This window comes from Podarcis erhardii, assembly GCF_964252035.2.
Source record: "Podarcis erhardii genome assembly, chromosome: 11".
NCBI lineage: Eukaryota > Metazoa > Chordata > Lepidosauria > Squamata > Lacertidae > Podarcis > Podarcis erhardii.
The window spans coordinates 54,027,268-54,050,040 of record NC_138501.1 but is presented as its reverse complement, the minus strand read 5'-3'; the positions used below and the strand labels follow the sequence as shown (position 1 = coordinate 54,050,040).

The window sequence follows — 22,773 nt, the reverse complement described above, 5'->3', positions numbered from 1 at the left end:
AACGATGTTGTTCCCGCAACCTGGGACCGGGCTGACTGACCTTTATCTTCTTCTAAGGCCAGGGGCGGTCCCGGCCCCCAGGAGCCCCGCCTCCTCTGGCCTTAAGGCGAGCACTCCTCCTGGGAGAAACCAGTTCCCTTCGCCTCTCTGCCCTAAGCCTCTGTAGTTCAGGAGAGGCCGAAGGGTTACTGGGCCCCGGAGGAGGCTCACCTGTAGCCACTGAGTCCTCAAGCACCTCTGGGGCCAGAAGGGTTTCACCTGGTGCCTGCTCCTGAGGATCTGACACAGGTGCAGGCTCCTCAGAATCTAGGCCTTGCCCCAGTTCAGCCGGCCCTGGAGGCGGGGACTCCTGTGCAGGCTGGGATTCCTCTGGTTCAGCCTCTGAATCGGAATCCCAGGCCATCACAGTACCACTGTATTGGTTTAATTAATTGGATGAAATGGCTGAGATTTGTGGGATGCAGCACCACGTAAGCAGTCAAATACAACATTTCCTGTTTGCCCAGAGTGGACACCCAGGGGAATGTTGCTCCAGCCAGGAGGACTTCCTGTCACACCTGGTCTGGAGCATCCTTCTCCTGCTTGTGACCAGGTAGATGGGCGTGACCCTGGCAGACCCCATAAAGGGGCTAATCATGCGGCCATCTTCCTCTCACTCTTCTTGATTCTCTTGATGCCTTTTGCTGTCTGCCGGCTCTCAGCCAGCAGCACATGGGCTCATCCCTCACAGAGGATGAAGCCACACTTTTCTCTGCAACTGTAACTACAAGCTAAAGTGTGCCTTCAGGATCATACTGTGAACTGAATGTAAGTAAACCTTATCATTACATTTAATAGAAGACTGTTGTGTCATTATTGTTTTTAAGAGGGAACTAAAGGGGATTTACCAGGAACAATCCAATCTGGACAAGCCAGACTGGACTGCTTAACTCAAATGATTCTAACGAATCCATCAACTAGGTTCCAGCCATGTGCAAGGGATGTGCTCTGCTACTAGCTCACTAGCGTGAGTGAGGAAGGATAATATTTAATCAATACATCCTCTCCTACTATCCTCAACATTCCCACTATATTGTTCCAGGGACACCAGTTTTTCAAAGTCTGATAAACATTTATATCTCCAGAGCCCCCCGGCAGCGCCATTGCCTCTTAGCGTTCCCCTAGGAGATGTGCGTACAATGGCCTGTATGAGGAGAACTGCAATATACATCCAGTGGAGCTGTATGTATGCTTAGCAGAGATATGCAGGAAGTGAGGCTCTGTAGACATGTGGCATCATGAAATTTATTAATTTACAGCAAATTAAAACAACAAAGGGGACACGGGTGGCGCTGTGAGTTAAACCACAGAGCCTAGGACTTGCTGATCAAAAGGTCAGTGGTTCGAATCCCCGCAACGGGGTGAGCTCCCATTGATCGGCTCCTGCTCCTGCCCACCTAGCAGTTCGAAAGCACGTCAAAGTGCAAGTAGATAAATAGGTACCACTCCGGTGGGAAGGTAAACAGCATTTCTGTGCGCTGCTCTGGTTCGCCACATGACCCGGAAGCTGTACGCCGGCTCCCTCGGCCAATAAAGCGAGATGAGCGCCGCAACCCCAGAGTCGGCCACCACTGGACCTAATGGTGAGGGGTCCCTTTACCTAAAACAACAAAACATGGCTGGTGTGAGCAGTGTCTGACACACATCTTCTCTGTCCAAAAGCAGAGAACAAAGAGCAGAAAAACAAAAGCACAAAGGACAGAAGTTCTCTTATCTGAGTTTCCGTTCCCACACTCCAGCAGTGTGGAATGTAAATAAGGATCACATGATCCAGCAACGAGAGAATGAACTACTGACAGGGGATCCCACCAGAGGCAAATTTAGGGCAATGCGAGCTGTTCTGCCACACTGGGTGTCGAGCCTAGCGGTGCTGCAGGAGTTATGACATAGTGAATTGAGCAGGAGGGAAAGCAAGAGGTAGGGGGTGCTGAATTTTGGCCTTGCATGGGGCACTGCTGAAAATTGAAAGACCCACCCCTGATCCCACCACTTTGGGAACCACCACAGATGGGAAATCTGGCACTGAAAAGGACAGAAACAGGGTGGCACGAGAAGTCGTGCAGACCCCACTTACAGTGGGGAAATATTGACATCACACTTTGGGGAGAGAGGAGACCAAAGAATCACCCTGTTTCGGTAAAAGCATTCTGGGAACTGATATATAATGAATTGAAAAAAATGTTTAAGATAACTTTTGTCAGAAAACCAGAGGTTTTCTTTGTTAGGAATTATAGGTACGGAACCACCAAAATAAAAGACTGTTTATGTATTCAACAACAGCAGCACAGAGGCTCTTAGCCCAGAGATGGAAAGAAGAAAAACCAGAGAAGAGTGGCAGAATATGCCGTAATGGCAAGACTGACGGGATAGATCAGAAACCAGGAAACCAAGTATTTGGGAAAGACTGGAATAACTTCTTAACATATTTGAGAGACCACTGTAAACAGTTGAAATCATTGGCAGGAATACAGTGACACTTGAAAAGTAACACAAACTATGGACACTATGGATATATAACAGATAGATTGCAGTAAAAGATGCAGGAACAAGATTTAGAAATGGAATCCATGGAGGGATGGAGGGAAGTCAAAAGGCTTGAGAGAACATTTTTTGCTTTTTTTTTTTTTTGTTTCTGTATGAAAAACGAATAAAAAATTATTTTTAAAAAGAATCACCGTTTCAGCTTCTGCCCCCCCCCCAAATATGGTGCACACCCCTCTTAAAAGGCTTACTCACTTTAGCTATACTTCCTTTTCTCAGCTGAATTGACCTGCCATTTCAATAATTCCCCCACACACTTCAAATTTCCTCTGAATGATATGCACTCTTCCAACCACATTTATAATTTTTGAACCTTTGGGACATTGCAAAGGTATTTTGGGAGCGCCTGGGTTCTCCGCATTTTTCACAACGCGGTGGCTGGTGCTGAACAGAATGAAGGTGACAGTGGTGATGAAAATACACCTGGGGATTAGACTGATCCTGTTTGCTGCAGTATTACATCATGGGCTCACGGTGCTCAAACGGTGGAGCAGGACACGGAAATATGGAAGGAGTGCATGCAAAAGTCTGGGGAGGGAGATTAGCCGAGGCACGGATAGATTTGAATCGCATCACACTTTCCTCAAGATTCCCACCTGATTTGGTGGAGAGTTGATGCTTCGTTCTACTCTCTGCTTTTAGGAAGGATGAGAGATTCAATTTCCCTGTGTGGTGCCACTATAGAAGAAATATTGGCCCCCCAGGCCATGCAGACGTAGACTGTATGCATCCAGCTGCATGCAAGGAACTTTTGCATGATTGATTGCGGAAAACAGATTTTCAGCGCTGGGGAACAAGCGGGGAGGAATTCATTTCGGTTTCGCGTTTTAATGCTAAGCTGCCTAATCTGCACTTCCCCCAAACAATACGCAAACTGAAACGCAGCAATCCTTCAAAATCCCCACTTCTCTGAATTTTGTGATGCACTCTCCAAACCCCCAAACCCCAAAATGTCTACAAAAATGGGCATATTACAGGAAAGCGAGCTTATACCAGTCACAATAACATGCAAAGAAATGCATTATACAATTAGGGGAAATGGCTTGGGGGAATGTGCATATTAGAGACAATTACACACACATTTGTGAGTATTAGAATTGCAGAACTGTAGAGTTGGAAGGGGTCCCGAGGGTCATCTAGTCCAACCCCCTGCAATGCAGGAATGCACAACTAAAGAATCCCTGACAGACGACCATCCAACCTCTGTTGACAAACCTCTGAAGGAGAGTCCACAACTTCTGTGGTTGTCAGTCCCCTATTCAGGAGAAATGTAGAATAAAAGGCTGACAATTTTTCATAAGGACTTTTTCTTTGAAGAACTACACATCAGTGCACAAATGTGCACTGAATCTGCACTGAAGATGGGGGGGGTGAGAAACTTGGGGAAACCAAAAAAATGACAGATTTCACCCCTCCCTGGTGCTGTTTTGGTCAGGATGTGGGGGTTTGAGGATGATGGCAGGAACCAAGATAAGTTTAAAAATGAGGGCAAGTTCAAAAGGTCTGACAAATGTTGGTTTAAACCTTTGCAGGATTCATTCCTACCATTTCAGGTTCCAGAGATTTCTCTCTCTCTCTCTCTCTCTTTGCCATTCAGAGCCCTCCATCCATCAATAAAATCTGATAAAACCGCGAAGGGGCACACTCTCGCTGCATGCCAAGAGGTGAGGTTGCTTAGCCAAGGCGCTGGCAATCGTGAAGCCAAGACGTGCCATTGAAACTCTGAAAGCTTCAACAATGTGACAATGTCTCGGTTACAAAAGACACCTGTGTGGACAGAAGCCCCTTTGTGCCAGGTCACAGGGGAGGCAGGCAGGGCAGAGACCACACACACAAAAATCACATGTCTGCAGGCGGCAAAAAGGCCCGTCTTACCCACAGAGGCTAGTGGCGTGGGATGCCGGGGCGCCAAGTTCTGGAGGGCGAGAGTCCTGGTGTGATGGCCTGGGATTCGGACTCGGAGGCTGAACCTGAGGAATCCCAGCCTGCACAGGAGTCCCCGCCTCCAGAACCCACTGAGCCGGGGCTGGGGCATGAGCCTGAAGGGGCTGAGCCAGGGCTGGGTCCTCAGGTGCAGGCATCAGCTGAGTCTGCTCTGGCTCCTGAGGGGATGGAGGACCCATTGCCTGCAGGGGCTCCACTCTCAGCTCCGTCAGGGGAAGCTGAGGTTGCCTCTGGGTCCGGTAACCCTCCAGCCTCTCCTGAGATGCAGAGGCTCAGGGCAGAGAGGCGGAGGCAACTAAGTTCCCACAGGAGGAGTGCTCGCCTCCAGGCCAGGAGAGACGAGTCACCTGTGGACCGGGGCCACCCTATGCCTCAGAGGAGATAAAAGCCAGCCAGCCCCAGCCCCAGGTTGCGGGAGCAACATTGTTGGTAGCCTGTTCCTGTCGGCACCCTGTCCTGCTCTTCTGCCAGATTTCCTGGCCTCACCCGACTCCCTGCCTTGGACCCCGCTTCAGCTTTGACGGACAGCATCCATACCGCACCCTCGACCTCGGACTGGACCAGGACCTCGCCGTGCGGTTAACCCTCGGGACCAGCACACCTGGGAACACCAAACAAGCGCGCTGAGTGAGCGAGGGTGCGTGCGCCACTCCCACCAAGCGTTGACTCAGTTTTTCCTTTTTAGCCTGCAGGCGCCGAATTCTGCAGGGTGCAAGAAGGCTAAAGGGAAAAATCGAGTCAACACTCAGTGGGAGCAGCACCCTCGCTCGCTCGGCAAAGACCCGCTCGCTCGGTGTGCTGCCTGCCAAGGCCACCATGGCACAAAGCGGCCAGCTGAGCCGGGAGGCGCCATGTTTAGCCTCCGCCTCTTCCCTGCTGGAGGAGCTGCCCTCCAGCAGCTGCTCACCTCCTCCTGCCCTAAAAAAAGTCAACAACTCTGGGAAAGGGGGGTGGAGCTTTGCACCATGGCACCGGATTGCTTAAGACGGCCCTGGCAGCAAAGTGCTGAGGCTGCCGTGAATTGAGCACTCTGGCTGCAGCACCATCTGTGGCTGATAGTGAGACAATTAGAACGAGGCTGACGTATGATTCCCACCAAGCCCATCCAACCTTCCTCGCCGCGTCAGGAGTCTCGTTTTTTTTTCTCCCACAAAACTACCATGGATGAGTCTCTTATTGATCCGAGAGCCGTTCCTCTTTCAATGGGCCAACGGCAACAAGGCAATCATCCTCAGGCTTTATTTGTTCAATCTCAGCATCTCCACTCAGGGGATGATTCCAAGCCAGGAGCTGTCATCTAAAAAACAACTGCCTCGCCCCCAACCTGATTCGCCCCTCGTAGCTTCGTCTCTCTCGCCACCCCCCAGTGGAAATTAAACACACACAAACCCTATTTGTTATTGGTCTGCCTTGGATGAAGAGCCCAAAGGAGGCTCAGGGACTTCAGCTTTGTTCTAGAAGGGTTGGCTATGGCCCCTAATAGAGATGGTGCACAATGCAGCACATCCCTCTGGCAGGATCCTGTTCACCTGGGACCAGGATTCCTAAAAGACAATCTTCTCCCATACAAACCTACATAATTGCCCACTGACTAAGATCTTGTGGAGGGGCTCTCCTTTGTCTCCTGCCGACATCTGAGCAGTGTTTGCTTGGTGTCAGGCTTCGGGGACTCAACTTGCTCCGACCCTTTGGCCGTAGACAAGCAGGTCAAAGCGAAAAGGGTCACTTAACATTTAAAGAGTTTTTAATAGTCACAGCAAAAAGACAAAGCATCCATTCTCGGAATGAAGGTGCTCCCAATTAAGGTTTTCACTCACTTCCCCCCTAAGCACCCTATCACTTCTGCGCCTTGCAACCTGATCTCGCAACCACCGTGCTTTTCGTGTAGTCACCTTATCTGCTCTACGTGACCTTGGAATGATAGGCTGGACACTTTCCAGTGAGAGAGAGAGAGTCTGTTAGCTCTCTCTATTCCAGTTCTTCTTCACCTCACTGTTCACCCCCCAAGTTCTTCCCAACTTTTGTCTTCAGAACTATGCCCCTCTGCAAACCACTGTTCTAAATCTATACTGTCCCACTGCTCCTGAGCAGCTTCAGGATCCTGGTCAGGACCAAGGGGAGGGGGAGACTCCCACCATTCCTCATCAGAGCATCACTCCTCAGCCTGGTCTCTGACACTTGGGAGGCAGGAAAGGACTTTGCTGAGGTTTTAGGGAAGATTGTTTGGACTTCTCTTAGATACCTGCCCCCTGTCCCCCAAAACAGTACTTCTGTCTTGTCAGGATTCAACCTCAATCTGTTAGCCGCCATCCATGTGCCAGCCACTTCCAGCCACCACCCTAACTCTGACCCACACACCGCCCCTGCTGCCGCCATGATTCTTTTGATTCCTTCACTGTTGGCATTATCAAGACCTTGAAGGCAGCAATGGCATTTGGGCTGTGGGGGGAGGCCATCCTTCTGTTCCCACCCTGTAAAAAAAGGGGGCCTGAAATAGGATGCAACCCCCACCTCCACCACCCCACCACCATGTTGATCCGTTCTTATGTTACACAACTGTTGGATCCATAAGGGAGCATGTTGTTTACTCCTAAGAGGAGATTGGGAGATTTCCCACGAGGCCTTGACAAGGTACCCTTGATCCCCAGAGAGAACTGCGATTTGAACAGCTCTGGGAGAGTCTCCTGCCAAGAAAAATAACATCAGGTTGTCTTTCCTCTGGAAGGGCTTTGATCCTCAGCGAGAGTGTCTGCATGCCCCCTGCTTGCCATAAGCTTCTTGCAAAGCCTCCTGCCTCTCATTCTCACTGCCTCTTGCTTCTTCCAAACCCAGCTTGTTAATCCGCAAAGCGGCATGTACTTAAGTGGCAATTTCCTCTGCTGTCTCTCCCCCTCCTGATGGCATTCCCCCCCCCACTTTCTTTTGGGGCTTAGATTGTGCTTTGCTTGTTTATTTGCTCTGGGGTTTCTAGGACAAGACCACGGGGGTCACTAGACAGTCAAGCTAAGAGCTGCGGGGGCTTCAAGCACTCTGGGAGACGGCCTGTTCATATCCCTGCCCCACCGCAGATCACGGCCTGGAAGTGAAATGATTCAGAAAAAGGCAATTCAAATGATCCAGGGGATAAGAGCGACTGCCCTATGAGGAATGGTTGCAGCATCTGGGACTTTTTAGCTCCAATAAAAGGCAAGTAAGAAGCAACAGGGTAGAAGCTTGTAAAATGATGCATGGCATGGAGAGAGTGGATGGAGAAGGGTTTCCCTTCCTCTCTCATAACACTGGAACAGATGAATATCCAGTGAAGCTGCATGTTGGTTGATCTGGGGCACAGTGGCATAGCGTGGCTTGCCAGTATCCGGGGTGGGAGAGAGGGAAATGGATGGAGTACGCATGCACATTCAACAGCAGCAGCATCCAGGACATTAAAGCCACAGAGAGAAGAACAGAAGAGGTGGAGAGGTCACTTCCTGGTTCTCATGGAGAAGCTGGTCTTGAGATTTGCACCCCTAACAGTTTTGTGCCCGGGGCAGCCATCCCTGTGCCCCCCTTGCTACATCACTGCCAAGACAGATAAAAGAAAGGCACACCTCCATACAGCGCATAGTCGAACTATGGAACTCGCTCCCACAGGAGGTGGGGATGGCCATGCTTCTTGGGATAAAAGCGATGACAAACCTGGACAGCATCTTAAAAAGCAGAGACATCACCTTGCCAACAAAGGTCCATATAGTTCAAGCTATGGTTTTCCCAGTAGTGATGTATGGAAGTGAGAGCTGGACCATAAAGAAGGCTGATCGCCCAAGAATTGATGCTTTTGAATTCTGGTGCTGGAGGAGACTCTTGAGAGTTCCATGAGCTGCAAGAAGATCCAACCTCTCCATCCTTAAGGAAATCAGCCCTGAGTGCTCACTGGAAGGACAGATCCTGAAGCTGAGGCTCCAATATTTTGGTCACCACATGAGAAGAAAAGACTCCCTGGAAAAGACCCTGATGTTGGGAAAGATGGAGGGCCCAAGGAGAAGGGGACGACAGAGGACGAGATGGTGGGACAGTGTTCTCGAAGCTACCAGCATGAGTTTGACCAAACTGCGGGAGGCAGTGGAAGACAGGAGGGCCAGGGGGTCACGAAGAGTCGGACACGACTAAATGACTCAACAACAACAAAATAAGAGAAGTAGAGAAGTTCATGGAGGAGATGGGTATTGATGGCTGCTAGCCAGGATCCCTGTGCTCTTCATCCACATTTGGAGGCAACAATGCTTCTGAATACCAGTCGCTAGAAGCCACAGGAGGAAGGAGAGTTCTGGCGCTCATGTTCTGCTTTTGGGTTTTCCCCATGGGCATCTGCTTGGCCACTGTGAGGCTAGGACGCTGGGTTAGATGTTGATCTTGTGCTTAGCTCCCGCTTCCAGGTTTCCCCCAGGTATCTGGTCAGCACTGTGAGAAGAGGCTGCTGCCTTTGATGGGCCATTGGCCTAATCCAGCAGGCTCTGCTTATTTTCCCACATTCACAGAGACAAACTTTCTGGTGCCACCACTCAATATTTACAGACTGAAGTGTCTTCCCACTCTGAGATACAACTGAATAAATGTCTTGACAGCTCTTTGTGAGTGAGAACTAAATTTCTACCCAGAAACATATTTAACAACACCGGAGTCGGAGCTGAGTGTATCCATTGATGAATAATCACACTAATTCAGAATACTTTTGGTGGTTCTGTCTCTCTCCTTTTATTCTCCACAGTCAACCTTCTGCCTGACCCAGTGCAGATCATTCCCAGAATTGGCTCCTGAGCACCACCCTCTCCTCCCTTCCTCACATGTTGCTCTGTGCAAAGGCCAGAGAGGGCCTCCATCCCACACGCCCCAATCAGGCATTGCTGATTGTGAGCTATTCATAGGTACTGGGCTGTGTGTCTCTTCTTCCTCCCGTTAGGACCTGCCGTGGGGCTGAGACTCATCAACGCTGCCTTTTCATCATCGCTCCCGGGGTGCACAAGGTCAACGGAGTAACAAGATCGTCATTTGGCTGTTTGTCCAGAATGGCGATACTAGATCTCTAATTATAAAAGTGAGCAACTGAGTTTTGCAGGGTGTTTAACTTGGGGAATGAGAACATGGGTGAAACTTGTGGGAATGTTCTGGGGTGCAGGAGAGGATATATTGACTAATTATATCCTTCTCCAACTTGTACTAACAAGTTCCCAAAATATCAGCAGAGTTTATAGACATTCCCCTTTAAGTTCGCAACGGTAACGCTTGCACAGGTTCGCTAGAACCTCTATAATAATTACTCTGGTAATTTCCCCTTTGTTCCCTCTTAAAATACAAGACACGACACAGTCTTTATAAAAGTATAAAAGAGTTTACTCACGTTCTGTTCACAATATGATCCCAGAAGGTAGGCAGGCTTAAAAAGGTTACATGCACTTAGAAACATGCACTTATAGGAAGATAGTACTGTCCTCTCTTGGCTGAGAGCCAAGAGGGCATCCTTAGATGTTTCCTCATCGAAGGAAGATGGCAGAGAGAGAGGCAAGAGGCAAGAGGCAAGAGGCAAGAGGCAAGAGGCAAGAGAGAGAGTGGCTGCCTGCCCTGTGCTTTTATCATTACCTGCACAGGTGAGGCCACACCCACCTCTGGTCACATGTGGAGGAAGTCCGTCCCCAGGAAGTTTACCTGCTTGCTGGACAGACATCCCTCCCCATGTTCTAACATGTACACTCTAGGAATGTTGTCATTGACTGCTCCTGTGTTTACATCCCACATACCCCTTCTCAGGCAATACAACATTATACAAAACATAAACAACTTTATTCAACCACCCAGAGTCCCAGCTTGACACGTAGATTCTGGAAACTCTCTCTTGGTAGGGGTTTCGTCAGGATGTCAGCAGTCATCTCTTGGGTGCTGCAGTAGGATAGTTCCACAAGTCCATCCTGGATCATCTGGCGTATGTAGTGGTACTTAACCCCAATGTGTTTTGTTCTGGCCAGGAACTTCTCACTCTGCGTCAGCTTCAGGCAACTTTGATTGTCCTCTAGCAAGCTGACAGGCCCTTTTCTCACCAACCCAAAGTCCTTTATGAGTTGATCAAGCCAGGCGATCTCTCTGCAGGCTTCTGTTGCTGCAACGTATTCTGATTCTGTGGAAGATAATGCTACACAGCTCTGTTTATAACTGCCCCATGAAACAGGTCCATCACCAAACATGAAAACATGACCACTTGTTGATTTATAATCAGCATTATCCCCAGCCCAATCCGCATCAGTATACCCAACCAACTTAGGGTCTCTGACGGCTGGTAACCTTAATTTACAATTCATGGTACCCTTCAAATATCGCACCACCCTCTTTACACCTGCCCAATCATGCTCAGTGGGAGAATTCACTTTTCTGCTAAGAATCCCCACAGCATTTGCTAAGTCAGGTCTACATGTGGTAACTAAATACAAAAGTTTACCAATCGCCGACCTGTAGTCATTGTTGTCTGGCAACTGCTTCGAATCCTGCTGATTCTTCAGGAAGTCAGTAGCCATCGGTGTAGCGACTGGATGTGCGTCTTGCATCTGCATGTGCTCAATTAGCTCGTGGATCTTCTGTCTTTGGCTGAGAAGAAATGAGCCGTCCTCTTCTCTTTCCACCTGGATCCCGAGGTAGTAGTGGACATCTCCTAGCTCCTTGACCTCCACCTCTTTGCTAAGGTGTTTTACTATCTGTGTATAGTCTTTCTCACTTGCTGTGGCAATAATCAGGTCATCAACAAAAGCTAAGATATATGAGAATTGTCCATTATTTGACTTACTGTACAAGCACTTATCAGCGTCGCCTTGCTTGTACCCAAGTTGCATCAGCATTTTATGCAACTTCTGGTTCCAGGCTCTAGCAGCCTGTTTAAGTCCGTAAAGTCCTTTCTGGAGTTTGCACACTAAATGTGCCTCATGTGGTTTTACAAAACCTTTGGGCTGTTTCATATAAATTTCTTCAGAAATCTGCCCATGTAGAAAAGCGGTAGCAATGTCTATGTGTTTCACTCTCATTTTCTTGGAGGCTGCAATGCTTAGAAGCATTCTTACGCTGCTGTACCTCACAGTTGGTGCAAAAACTTCATCATAGTCTTCACCAAAACGCTGTGAAAATCCCTGTGCTACAAGTCTAGCTTTGTAGCGCTGCACTTCTCCTTCTGACCCCTTCTTAACCTTGAAAACCCATTTACTGCCAATGGCCTTCTTACCGGGAGGCAGCTCAGTGAGTGTCCAGGTCTTGTTCTGATGCAGTGCATCCATCTCCTCCTGTGCGGCCTTCCTCCAGAGACTGGCTTCTGCAGCTGGCATCTCCTGTATCTCTTCCCAAGTGGAAGGTTCCTGTGGAAACGCTGACCCTGCAAAGTAGGACAACCGCAATGGTGGGACACCTTTGTTGGTTCTGGACGAGTGCCTGACCTCTGGTTCTGCAACCGCATCAGCTTCTTCATCCTCCTCCAACGCAGGCATGTCCCCATCTGAGTCCTCATCTTCGTCTCTGGTGCCGCCAGGGTTCTGGTCCTCTGGTGCATCGCCTGTAGGGGGCGCTGTAACACTCGAAGGTAGATTAGTACTTTGTGGGGTCTCAAAAGGGAAATATACAAATTCTTGAGTCCTTTCTGACTCATCGGAAGAATCCACAACAGTGTTCTTAGTGTCTACTTTTCCATATTCATCAAAATAAACCGCATGGTATGCATTTGTCTTACCAGTTTGTAAGTCCATAATTCTGTATCCTTTGCCTCCAGAGGCATATCCCACAAGGATACCTGCTTTTGCCCTGGAGTCAAGCTTGTGTCTGTGTTCCTTGGGCACGTGGAAGTAACACGGACTTCCAAACACACGTATGTGCGACAGATTGGGAGCTTTCCCATGCCAAAGTTCAAATGGTGTGCGCTCTGCACCTTTAGTTGGCAGTCTATTCTGCAAATAGACTGACGTGTACACTCCTTCGGCCCACAGCTTCTGTGGCAAACATGCATCCTTTAGCATGCACCTTGTCATGTCCATAATGGACCTAAACTTTCTCTCAGCTATGGCATTCTGCTGTGGTGTGTAAGGAATTGTGGTTACGTGTGCAATTCCTTCCTTGGCCAGGAGAGCCTGCATTTCATTTGAGCAGTACTCACCTCCATTGTCGCTCATTAACACAGCTGGAGCTCTCTGGAATTTGTTCTTGACCATGGCAATGTATTCTTGGAGCTTGTCCACTGTCTCACTCTTCTCTTTGAGGAAATATACAACACAAAATCTTGAAAAGTCATCCAGAAATATTAAAATATATCTATTCTTTCCCAGTGAGGGAACACTCATGGGTCCACATATGTCAGTGTGCACTATGTCAAGCACTTTGTTGCTTCTTTGTTCTGCACAACGTGGAAATGAAGGTTTTACAGCCTTCTCAGTAATACAGCTTATGCACTTTGCTGGAGCTTTGTTGCTCTGCTTTACCTGCAAACCTCTTACAAGATCTCTTTTCTGTAGATCCAGAATGACGTTGGTGTCTCTATGTCCAAGCCTTCTGTGCCATAGGTCCAGATCTGCTTCATCCTTCTGGCTGGAATGTGCCACTTTTGCAGACTGATTCTCTGAAAGATCAAGCTCATATACACCATTGATTAGCTCTGCTTGAGCAAACACTTTGCCATTTCTAGTCACCTTGCATTCTCCATTTCCAAATGTGATCTGGAAACCTTTCTTGTCCAAAGTGGACACGCTGATTAAATTGCAGCTCAGCTCTGGAACATACAAAACTCTAGAGATTGTGTTCTCAATGCATTCATTGTTTATATTGCATTTCAGACTCATGGAACCTGCACCTTTTGCTTTAACAATGTTGCCATCTGCAATTTCAATTTCAGATCCTTCTTCATCATTTATCTCATTAAAATAGTCCTTTTTATATGAAAAATGTGAGCTGGCACCTGAATCAATTATCCATTTATTACGTCTATTTTCACGATTCTGGACAGCTAAATTCCTTTCTTGCAGTAGCCATGTGCATTCGCATTTCCCCTTCTTTTCCCCTTTTGGCTGAAAGGGGTGGGGTTTCTTGGCTTTAGGAGCCTTGCAATTCTTTGCAATGTGTCCTTCTTTGTTACAATTGAAACAAATCACTTTCTTAGGCATCTCTTTGGACTTTGTACATTGCCTAGATGCATAACTGCTGTCCTTGCTTCTAGCATTTCTCACTGGAGATTCAGCTCTATCTCTGCATTCTTCTTTTAAATAACCAATCAAGTCTTTAAAAGTCAGACCTTGTCTATGATCCATCAAACTTACAAATGCGCTAAAGCGTGGTCCAAGTGATGATAACAAAAATGCTATCTTTGTATCTTCATCAAAAGCTTTGGGAGTCAAATCAATTCTTTGAATAATCTCAGTAAACTTGTTGATGTGCTCTGTGAATTCCTGTTTTGAATTCATCCTCACTCTGGTTAATTTACACACCAAGTTTCTGAAGCAGTTTATGCTAGATTCTCCATACACGCGCTCAATATCTCTTAAGATCTGAGATGCATCATCTGTACTATTTATTAGTGATAGCTGCTCATCACGAAGTCCACTCAAAATTATGTGTCTAGCTTCGCTGTTCATGCGTTTCCAAGCATTTATCTTGGCTAAATCCTCCTCAGACGATCCTGTAGGCTGAGGGTTTAAAGCTTCCAAAATGTGCTTATAATCTAAACATGCTATCAAGCGCTGCTTCCAGTGCATGAAATTGTGTTCATTCAGCACAGGCATTCCTAGCTTTGCATCACTATCAAAAGCTGCTCTAGCCATCTTAAAATCCAAAAATTTGAAAATTCTTCAAAATTTCAAAATTTCTCAAAATTTTAAAATCAAAATCTCAAAAATCTAAAAATGCAAAACAATTCTTCACTGCCTTGGGTCACTGTGAACTCTGAGGGAAGGGGGGGGGTTGCTTAATCCCCACTGCACAATGGAACAAAGGACCATGTGCTTACCAGGAAGTTAACTCAGAAAAATACTACTCAACTCAAAATCACAATCCAATGCAATCCTTCAAAAATACGCAGAAATATGCAATACTGGGCCCAATAACCCTTTGTGGGAATGTTCTGGGGTGCAGGAGAGGATATATTGACTAATTATATCCTTATCCAACTTGTACTAACAAGTTCCCAAAATATCAGCAGAGTTTATAGACATTCCCCTTTAAGTTCGCAACGGTAACGCTTGCACAGGTTCGCTAGAACCTCTATAATAATTACTCTGGTAATTTCCCCTTTGTTCCCTCTTAAAATACAAGACACGACACAGTCTTTATAAAAGTATAAAAGAGTTTACTCACGTTCTGTTCACAATATGATCCCAGAAGGTAGGCAGGCTTAAAAAGGTTACATGCACTTAGAAACATGCACTTATAGGAAGATAGTACTGTCCTCTCTTGGCTGAGAGCCAAGAGGGCATCCTTAGATGTTTCCTCATCGAAGGAAGATGGCAGAGAGAGAGGCAAGAGAGCAAGAGGCAAGAGGCAAGAGGCAAGAGGCAAGAGGCAAGAGAGAGAGTGGCTGCCTGCCCTGTGCTTTTATCATTACCTGCACAGGTGAGGCCACACCCACCTCTGGTCACATGTGGAGGAAGTCCGTCCCCAGGAAGTTTACCTGCTTGCTGGACAGACATCCCTCCCCATGTTCTAACATGTACACTCTAGGAATGTTGTCATTGACTGCTCCTGTGTTTACAAAACTGACCTCAATTCATTCACATAAGCCAGTCACTGCTTGATGCTGGAATTGTCGAGTGACAAAATATATATAATATCCACTTGTTTGAGAAGGTGAGGCTCATGCCACACGTTGAGCAGAGTTCTATCCTTACTTCCTTCTGCCGTGTTTTTGTTTTTAAAGCCAAAATCCTCATCCTGAGTTGGTTTGTAGGATTCATAGCAGAGGAATGCTGAGCAGAGAGAGCCATAAGAATGTTAGAAGAACCGTCTGGATCAGGCCAAAGTATGGTTACCAGATTTTTTTTCAATGAATCCGGGGACACCCCCCCCCTTTTTTTTTGAAGCTGAGTAGCAACAGGGAGTCACAAGGGCCGCGGGTGACGCTGTGGGTTAAACCACAGAGCCTGGGACTTGCCAATCAGAAGGTCGACGGTTCGAATCCCTGCGACAGGGTGAGCTCCCGTTGCTCGGTCCCTGCTCCTGCCAACCTAGCAGTTCGAAAGCACGTCAAAGTGCAAGTAGATAAATAGGTACCGCTCCGGCGGGAAGGTAAACGGCGTTTCCGTGCACTGCTCTGGTTCGCCAGAAGCGGCTGAGTCATGCTGGCCACATGACCCAGAAGCTGTACACCGGCTCCCTCGGCCAATAAAGCGAGATGAGCAGCACAACCCCAGAGTCATCCATGACGGGACCTAATGATCAGGGGTCCCTTTACCTTTACCTTATACAGTGGTACCTCGGGTTAATTCGTTCTGGAGGTCCATTCTTAACCTGAAAATATTCTTAACCTGAAGCACCACTTTAGCTAATATATAGTTTTCTGTAAATTAGGTGCTGTTTGCTCTTACTTCTAAGGCTTCAGCAGGACTGAGTTGGGTGAGTGAGTGATCAAACTCCTTGTAAGTCTTCATCCAAGGGGCTTTGTAGATGTCGCTGCAAAACTGCAAACAGCTTTCCCCCTCCTGTTATCAAAGCTTCAGCATCTCCCATTTTCTCAGAAGACAAGAAAGTCATCAAACCACAGGAATATTCCCAAAGCCCTGGGACCATCTGGCAGTCTCCAAACGCATCTGCTGCTGATCTCATTAATGCAAGTGTGGGAAGAAGGAATCCCTCAGCCATCCGCTCGGAGAATGATGCCCACCCCAAGCAACAGGAGAAGAGAGAGGGACGTGGCTAACTTTGCTAATGACATGGGTGTTGCAATGCAGAGAAACCTCCAAGGCTTTGTGATATCAAAAGAGGAACATCCCTTTGATTTGCAAATCCTTCGGATTAGCAACAAATTCCAAAGCAACTGTAGGCTAACAGAACCTGAATCATCCTGGGCTCTTGTTTGTGCTGAAAGCCCCCGTGCCCAAGAGAGAGGAATTGGCACACCCAGGTGGGCACAGGTACAAAACATCTGCACAGGAAAAACCCTAAAGAGGCCAGAATGGGAGGATGTGGAAGACATTCTGTAACTATGCAAGAATGAAGCCTGAGGATAAAACTGGTAAGGACCAGTTTAGGAGAAACACAACGCTGCCTGTTGCAGTGGAAAACAGCTTCAGGTAAGGAGCAAGGAGGACTCTGCCTGTAAAGAAAAAACGGGCCGAGTAAGTGTTTTCAAGATAGAATGAGAGATAGTGGAGTAACAGGGTGGCAAAAGCTGGTCGGAGAGAGGCTGAAACAGCCAAGACAATGCATTTCCTCCCTATATGGCAAGTACCATTATGAAAAGCTCTATCCTGTAATGCATTATGGAATAAAGCCTGAAATATTGGGGATTTAGTGTGAGCCTCCCAATTGAATCCCTAAAGGGAATTTCCCCCTACAGGGAAGCATCTACACAGGTAAAAAAAAGGCAAAGGACCCCCGGACGGTTAAGTCCAGTCAAAGGTGACTATGGGGTTGCGGCACTCATCTCACTTTCAGGCTGAGGGAGGCAGCGTTTGTCCACAGACAGCTTTCCAGGTCATGTGATCAGCATGACTAAACTGCTTCTGGTGCAGTGGAACACTGTAATGGAAACCAGAGCGCATGGAAAGGCTATTTACCTTCCCACCACAGTGGTACCTATTTATCTATTAGCACTGGTGTGTTTTCGAACTGCTAGGTTGGCAGGAGCTGCGACAGAGGAACGGGAGCTCACCCCGTCATGGGGATTTGAACCGTCAACCTTCTGATTGACAAGCCCAGGAGGCTCTGTGGTTTAGACCACAGGGAACCATCCTAGACAACTGCTGGCTAACTCAGTTCATGGAATGCTGAGAGCCGGAAGCCCTCCTGCACATGACTTGCACACATGAATAGGGAGGCTGTGGGTCTGTGCTTCTGGTCCTGCCCCAATGTGCATGGCTCCCCGCCTCCCCAGTCCTGCTCTTGAAATCCATGCACCAAGTCCCAGACATTCTTCAGGTTTCCAGGATCTAGGGGGGCTCCCTGTGAAGAGGCAAACTTAACCCTGCTCCAAATGTTCACTTAACACAAGAGAGGAGCCAGACCTGAAGCCAGCAGTCATATCACATTAATTTTAATTTGTTTCTCTCAAGATCTCTGCTTTGGAATGGTTGTTCTGGTTATTTTTTTCAAGTTGTTTTATTTGATGCATTATTGATCCGTGTTTTATTGGGAATTTTATTCTTTATTCTTTATTTTTGTGCACTGCACAGTGAGCTAACAGTATTGGGTAGCTGAAAATGGCATAAAAGGAACCCTGGGCAGTTACTGCTGTTTGGGGTAGCCAGATGGCCAGTACTCTCATCTGGTGTTGCAAATTATTGACACTGGAGTATGCATCTTTTGGACCTCCAAGAGCAGTCAGTATTAGAGAGGTAAGGTAAAGGTAAAGGGACCCCTGACCATTAGGTCCAGTTGTGGCCAACTCTGGGGTTGCGGCACTCATCTCGCTCTATAGGCCAAGGGAGTCGGCGTACAGCTTCCGGTCATGTGGCCAGCATGACTAAGCCGCTTCTGGTGAACCAGAGCAGCGCACGGAAACGCAGTTTACCTTCCCGCCGGAGCAGTACCTATTTATCTACTTGCACTTTGACGTGCTTTCGAACTGCTAAGTTGGAAGGAGCAGGGATCAAGCAATGGGAACTCACCCCATCGCGGGGATTCGAACCGCCAACCTTCTGACTCGCAAGTCCTAGTATCTGTGGTTTAACCCACAGCGCCACCCGCGTCCCTTCATTAGAGAGGTAGGATCTATGAAAAAGGGTTGTCCCTGGAAAGAGGGGTTTTGTGTGTCTGGGTGTGTTCTGGAGCTATCCCTGTAAACTAAACTGTAAAGCGTGCCCCTTTAGCAATCCAAAAAATTGATCCCACTATCTGCTTTAAGGACTCTGTATCAGGAAATTTTCACGTGTCCATGTAGCTCAATATTGTCTACACTGACTGGCAGTAGCTCTCCAGGGTTTCATGCAGAGGACAATCCCAGCCCCATCTGGAGATGCTGAGGATTTATTTATTTATATGTATATAAAAAAAGTATATTGCTGTATCGTAAAAATAGATCCAAGCAGTTTACAGCAATAAGAATATCAACCACACAATAAAAACCTTTAAAAGAAAAAAGTTAAAAACAAACATCAATTAACCATTGGGAGGGATATCTGCTAAATGACCTGCATAGACCTGGCAGAATAGAAAAGTTTTTGGTAGGCATTTAAAAGTTGGTGCAGAAGGCGCTTGATGAATCTGTTGTTGACATCCATCTGTCTCAAGAGACAATGGAGTCGGCCTCCAGGGCTGAGGTCAAACTGCTGTGTTAGCAGCACCAAATTATCTCCTTGGGATGCAAGCATGGGCAGTGTGTCTGGAGGTCCTGGGTTGCCCAGTCAAACCCCCTCTTGGCCTCTCCGATGGGGTCCAAAAGGAAAGTAGAGCTAGATGTTTGGCATTAGCTGGGCTGCAGGAGTTGCGGGAAGACAGAGTACAAGGCGCCATCCAACCACCTTAGGAAGTCCATTCCAGATTTGTGTAGGATTTACTCCTGAGCCTAATCTTCTCCCAAAGATGTCCTGCAAAGCAGTGAATGTTTAGGATCAGAGTTTTCCTTCTGCTGCAGTTTTCCTTCCCAACTTGACAAGCCCCTCACTTGCTTCACTACGGCACGGGCAGAAACCAGTTTTGTCCGCTCAATCCACCAGAGCCTGTCAATCTGTAAAGGTAAAGGTGAAGGGACCCCTGACCGTTAGGTCCAGTCGCAGATGACTCTGGGGTTGCAGCGCTCATCTCGCTTTATTGGCCAAGGGAGCGGGCGTACAGCTTCTGGGTCATGTGACCAGCATGACTAAGCCGCTTCTGGAGAACCAGAGCAGCGCACGGAAACGCTGGGAGAGGTACCTATTTATCTACTTCCACTTTGACGTGCTTTCGAACTGCTAGGTTGGCAGGATCAGGGACCGAGCAACGGGAGCTCACCCCGTTGCAGGGATTCGAACCGCAGACCTTCTAATCAGCAAGCCCTAGGCTCTGTGGTTTAACCCACAGCGCCACCCACGTCAATCTGTAGTGGCAGTGTATTCCACAGGACTGGGAATACACTAAATTAACACTAAATTAACTCAGGAACCTTCTGCATGCAATGCAGCTGTTACACCACCAAGCTATAGAGCTTTCCCCATCCACTGCCAGGCTTTACCCAGAGGCTTTCCTTGGCACAGGAACTCTGCACTGTTTGAGAAATTTTTCCAGCGGCGTTCAAGCCTTCCATCCGTCCTGGATGGAGCTGCTTTCGTCCAGCAATCTCTCCCCCTTGCGGTTGTTCCTGGGCATGCACAAGGCACGGATGCCAGTTTTTCAGCAAAAGCTCCAGTTCTTAACAGAGGAGGGAAAGAATCCTTTTGACATTCCAAGCACTAAAGGCTACTAAGCAGCCTTCATTTCAAGGGGGAGGAAAAAAGAATCATTGCAAGATCCTGTTAAATAATCTGGCAGGTTCACACTATTTGTTCAGTTGTCTTTTTGAAAACCAATTCCAAGGACAACACGGGAAAAGCACAGAGAAATATCAAAGCAGGCTTTGTCAGTCAGGCCCCTCCAGATGTTTGGGGCTGTAACTCAGATGCTGATGTGTATTGTAGTCCAAAACATCTGGTGGATACAAGGTTGATGGTGGTTTGCATTTGGGCGTTCCCGGGGTCACCAGGAACAAAACATGCAATAGCTTTGGTTTCTTGTCAGTCTTGCAGTAACAGTGATTTTGGAATCATCCTGTAGACAGTGGGCATGCTCTTCCAGATGTGACAGATGTTTTCCTGATTAGACGGATGTTTTCCTGATTAGACTCCACCTTGCATCACTGCAGATTTTGGGTTGCCAGCTACTGGTAAATCTGAGGATCAGACAAATTCTGGAGAACTGTGCTATCAATTCATCTGGGGTTTTAAATCAAAAGTTGAAGCACAGAACTAGAGGTATGGAAAGTACCCCAAGGTTCATCTCGTTCAACCCTCTGCAGAGAATCCCTGACAGATGATCACCCAATCTCTCCACCCCCATCATTCTGCCCGGACGCTGAGGTCCAGCGCCGAGGGCCTTCTGGCGGTTCCCTCATTGCGAGAAGCAAAGCTACAGGGAACCAGGCAGAGGGCCTTCTCGGTAGTGGCGCCCGCCCTGTGGAACGCCCTTCCAGCAGATGTCAAAGCGATAAACAACTACCTGACATTCAGAAGACATCTTAAGGCGGCCCTGTTCAGGGAAGTTTTTAACGTGTGATATTTTACTGTATTTTTGGTTTCTATGGAAGCCGCCCAGAGTGGCTGGGGAGGCCCAGCCAGATGGGCGGGGTATAAATAATAAATTATTATTATTATTATTATTATTATTGTTGTTGTTGTTGTTGTTGTTGTTGTTGTTGTTGTTGTTGTTATTATTATTATTATTATTATTATTATTATAAACCTTCTGTTATAAGAATTCTAAGGTCTCAAATATAAAATAAATGTTCATAAATGTACAAGGCAAACACATACATAAGTATATAAACCACGTGTCTAAGAGAACAATCCTGAAGCCAATTTGACTCTCCCAAATTGATCTCAAATATTTCTCTGCAAAGAGGAAGGAAATGGGAAAGCCTCTCCATTGTCTTTGGGTATGAATAGGGTGAGCTGTAACCTGGATTCAGGAATTAAAGTATTTACCATCACAAATGGTTGGACAGTGTTCTCGAAGCTACCAGCATGGGTTTGATCAAGCTGCGGGAGGCAGTGGAAGACAGAAGTGCCTGGCATGCTCTGGTCCACGGGGTCACGAAGAGTCAGACACGACTAAACGACTAAACAACAACAACCATCACAAAAGAACGGCCAGGCTGCCCAGGTAAAGCAATCAGTGATCATTATCAGGTATCCTGGCAGACAGGATTTCTGCTGCAGACTGCCCGCTTCTGTGATGTATGTATGATGTGGGCGGGGGGGGGTACTTGAGCTATAGGGTAGACAGTTTCAAAAGTCTATATTAGGGCTTGCACACCATGGTTCTGGGTTCTCTCCTCCCTCCTGTGTGTGGGGAGTGGGGACCCTGTTGCAACAGTACTTTTCCATTGCAATAAAGATCAGGCTTACTAGCCGCTTTGCTTCTCAATATACTCGGGTTGGCCTCTGTCATTTTCTCTTACTGATAGGGAACCCACTTAAGGACTCTATACGGGCTCTTGAATACCCCATAAGGGAAAAGGAGCAATTTTTTCTTATAACACTTCATTGAAGAAGAGGCCAGCACCTTGGGTGGCCATGTGACAAGGATTCTTTCACTGTGATCCCTGCATTGCAGAGGGTTGGACTAGAGGACCTTTGGGTGTCCCAACTCTAGAATTGTGTGATTCTAAAGTTCTGCTGCTGAGCAACTATTCGGGCACCAAACTTGCCTTCACCTGCCCTGCCCCAAAATGGATGGTCTTGCTGTGATACCTGGCAGGACACCTCCTGCCCAGCAAATCCTAAAGGGCTGGGTCCTGGCTGTGCTAGTCAACCACTCTGATGTTGTGCTTATAAATTGGCAGTTTCCCTCCATGGCTGTTCTGGGGAGCGGCTGCTCTCAAAGCAAATTGCTGTCCTGTGATAGAGAGAGAGAGAAAGAGAGAGAGAGAGAGAGAGAGAGAGAGAGAGAGAGAGAGAGAGAGAGCACTTTTGCAATTAACTGACTTTCCTGGGCTATATTTTTCCCTGCGCTTAAAAGCGAAAGCATCCCAAATGCTGCAGCCATTCGTCAAGCCCCTTCTCCCCCCTGCCCTCCCCTACCACCACGCGGAGTCTTTATTTTTATTTTATTTTGTTTTTGCACGAAGCTCCCTACTGAGCCTGCTTGGGATTTAGTATGTGGTCTGAAACAAATAAAGGAGGATGAGAGCGGAGTTAATCTGGAGGCAGAGCAGTTCAGTAAATAAAGAGCAAGCGGGGCTGAGAATGCACTCGTCCCCCCCCCCCCCTCAAGCCAACAAAGCTATCAGCGAAGAACTGTTGGCTTTTTCCAGCTTGCCGTTGCTTGTGCATCTCATTTAACACCCTCTTTCAAAAGTCACAGCTCTGGGCTCCATCCCTC

The 22,773-nt window shown here is 47.5% G+C and overlaps 1 long non-coding RNA gene across 1 annotated transcript; it reads right to left on the bottom strand.

The window, feature by feature from the left end:
- Nucleotides 1-1,270: 1,270 nt before the first annotated feature.
- On the bottom strand, nt 1,271-22,213 carry LOC309352920. The gene is made up of 2 exons (XR_014161481.1): nt 22,143-22,213; nt 1,271-1,639 (listed from the first exon to the last, which is right to left on the bottom strand). It is a non-coding gene; the product is annotated as an uncharacterized lncRNA (long non-coding RNA).
- Nucleotides 22,214-22,773: the final 560 nt, after the last annotated feature.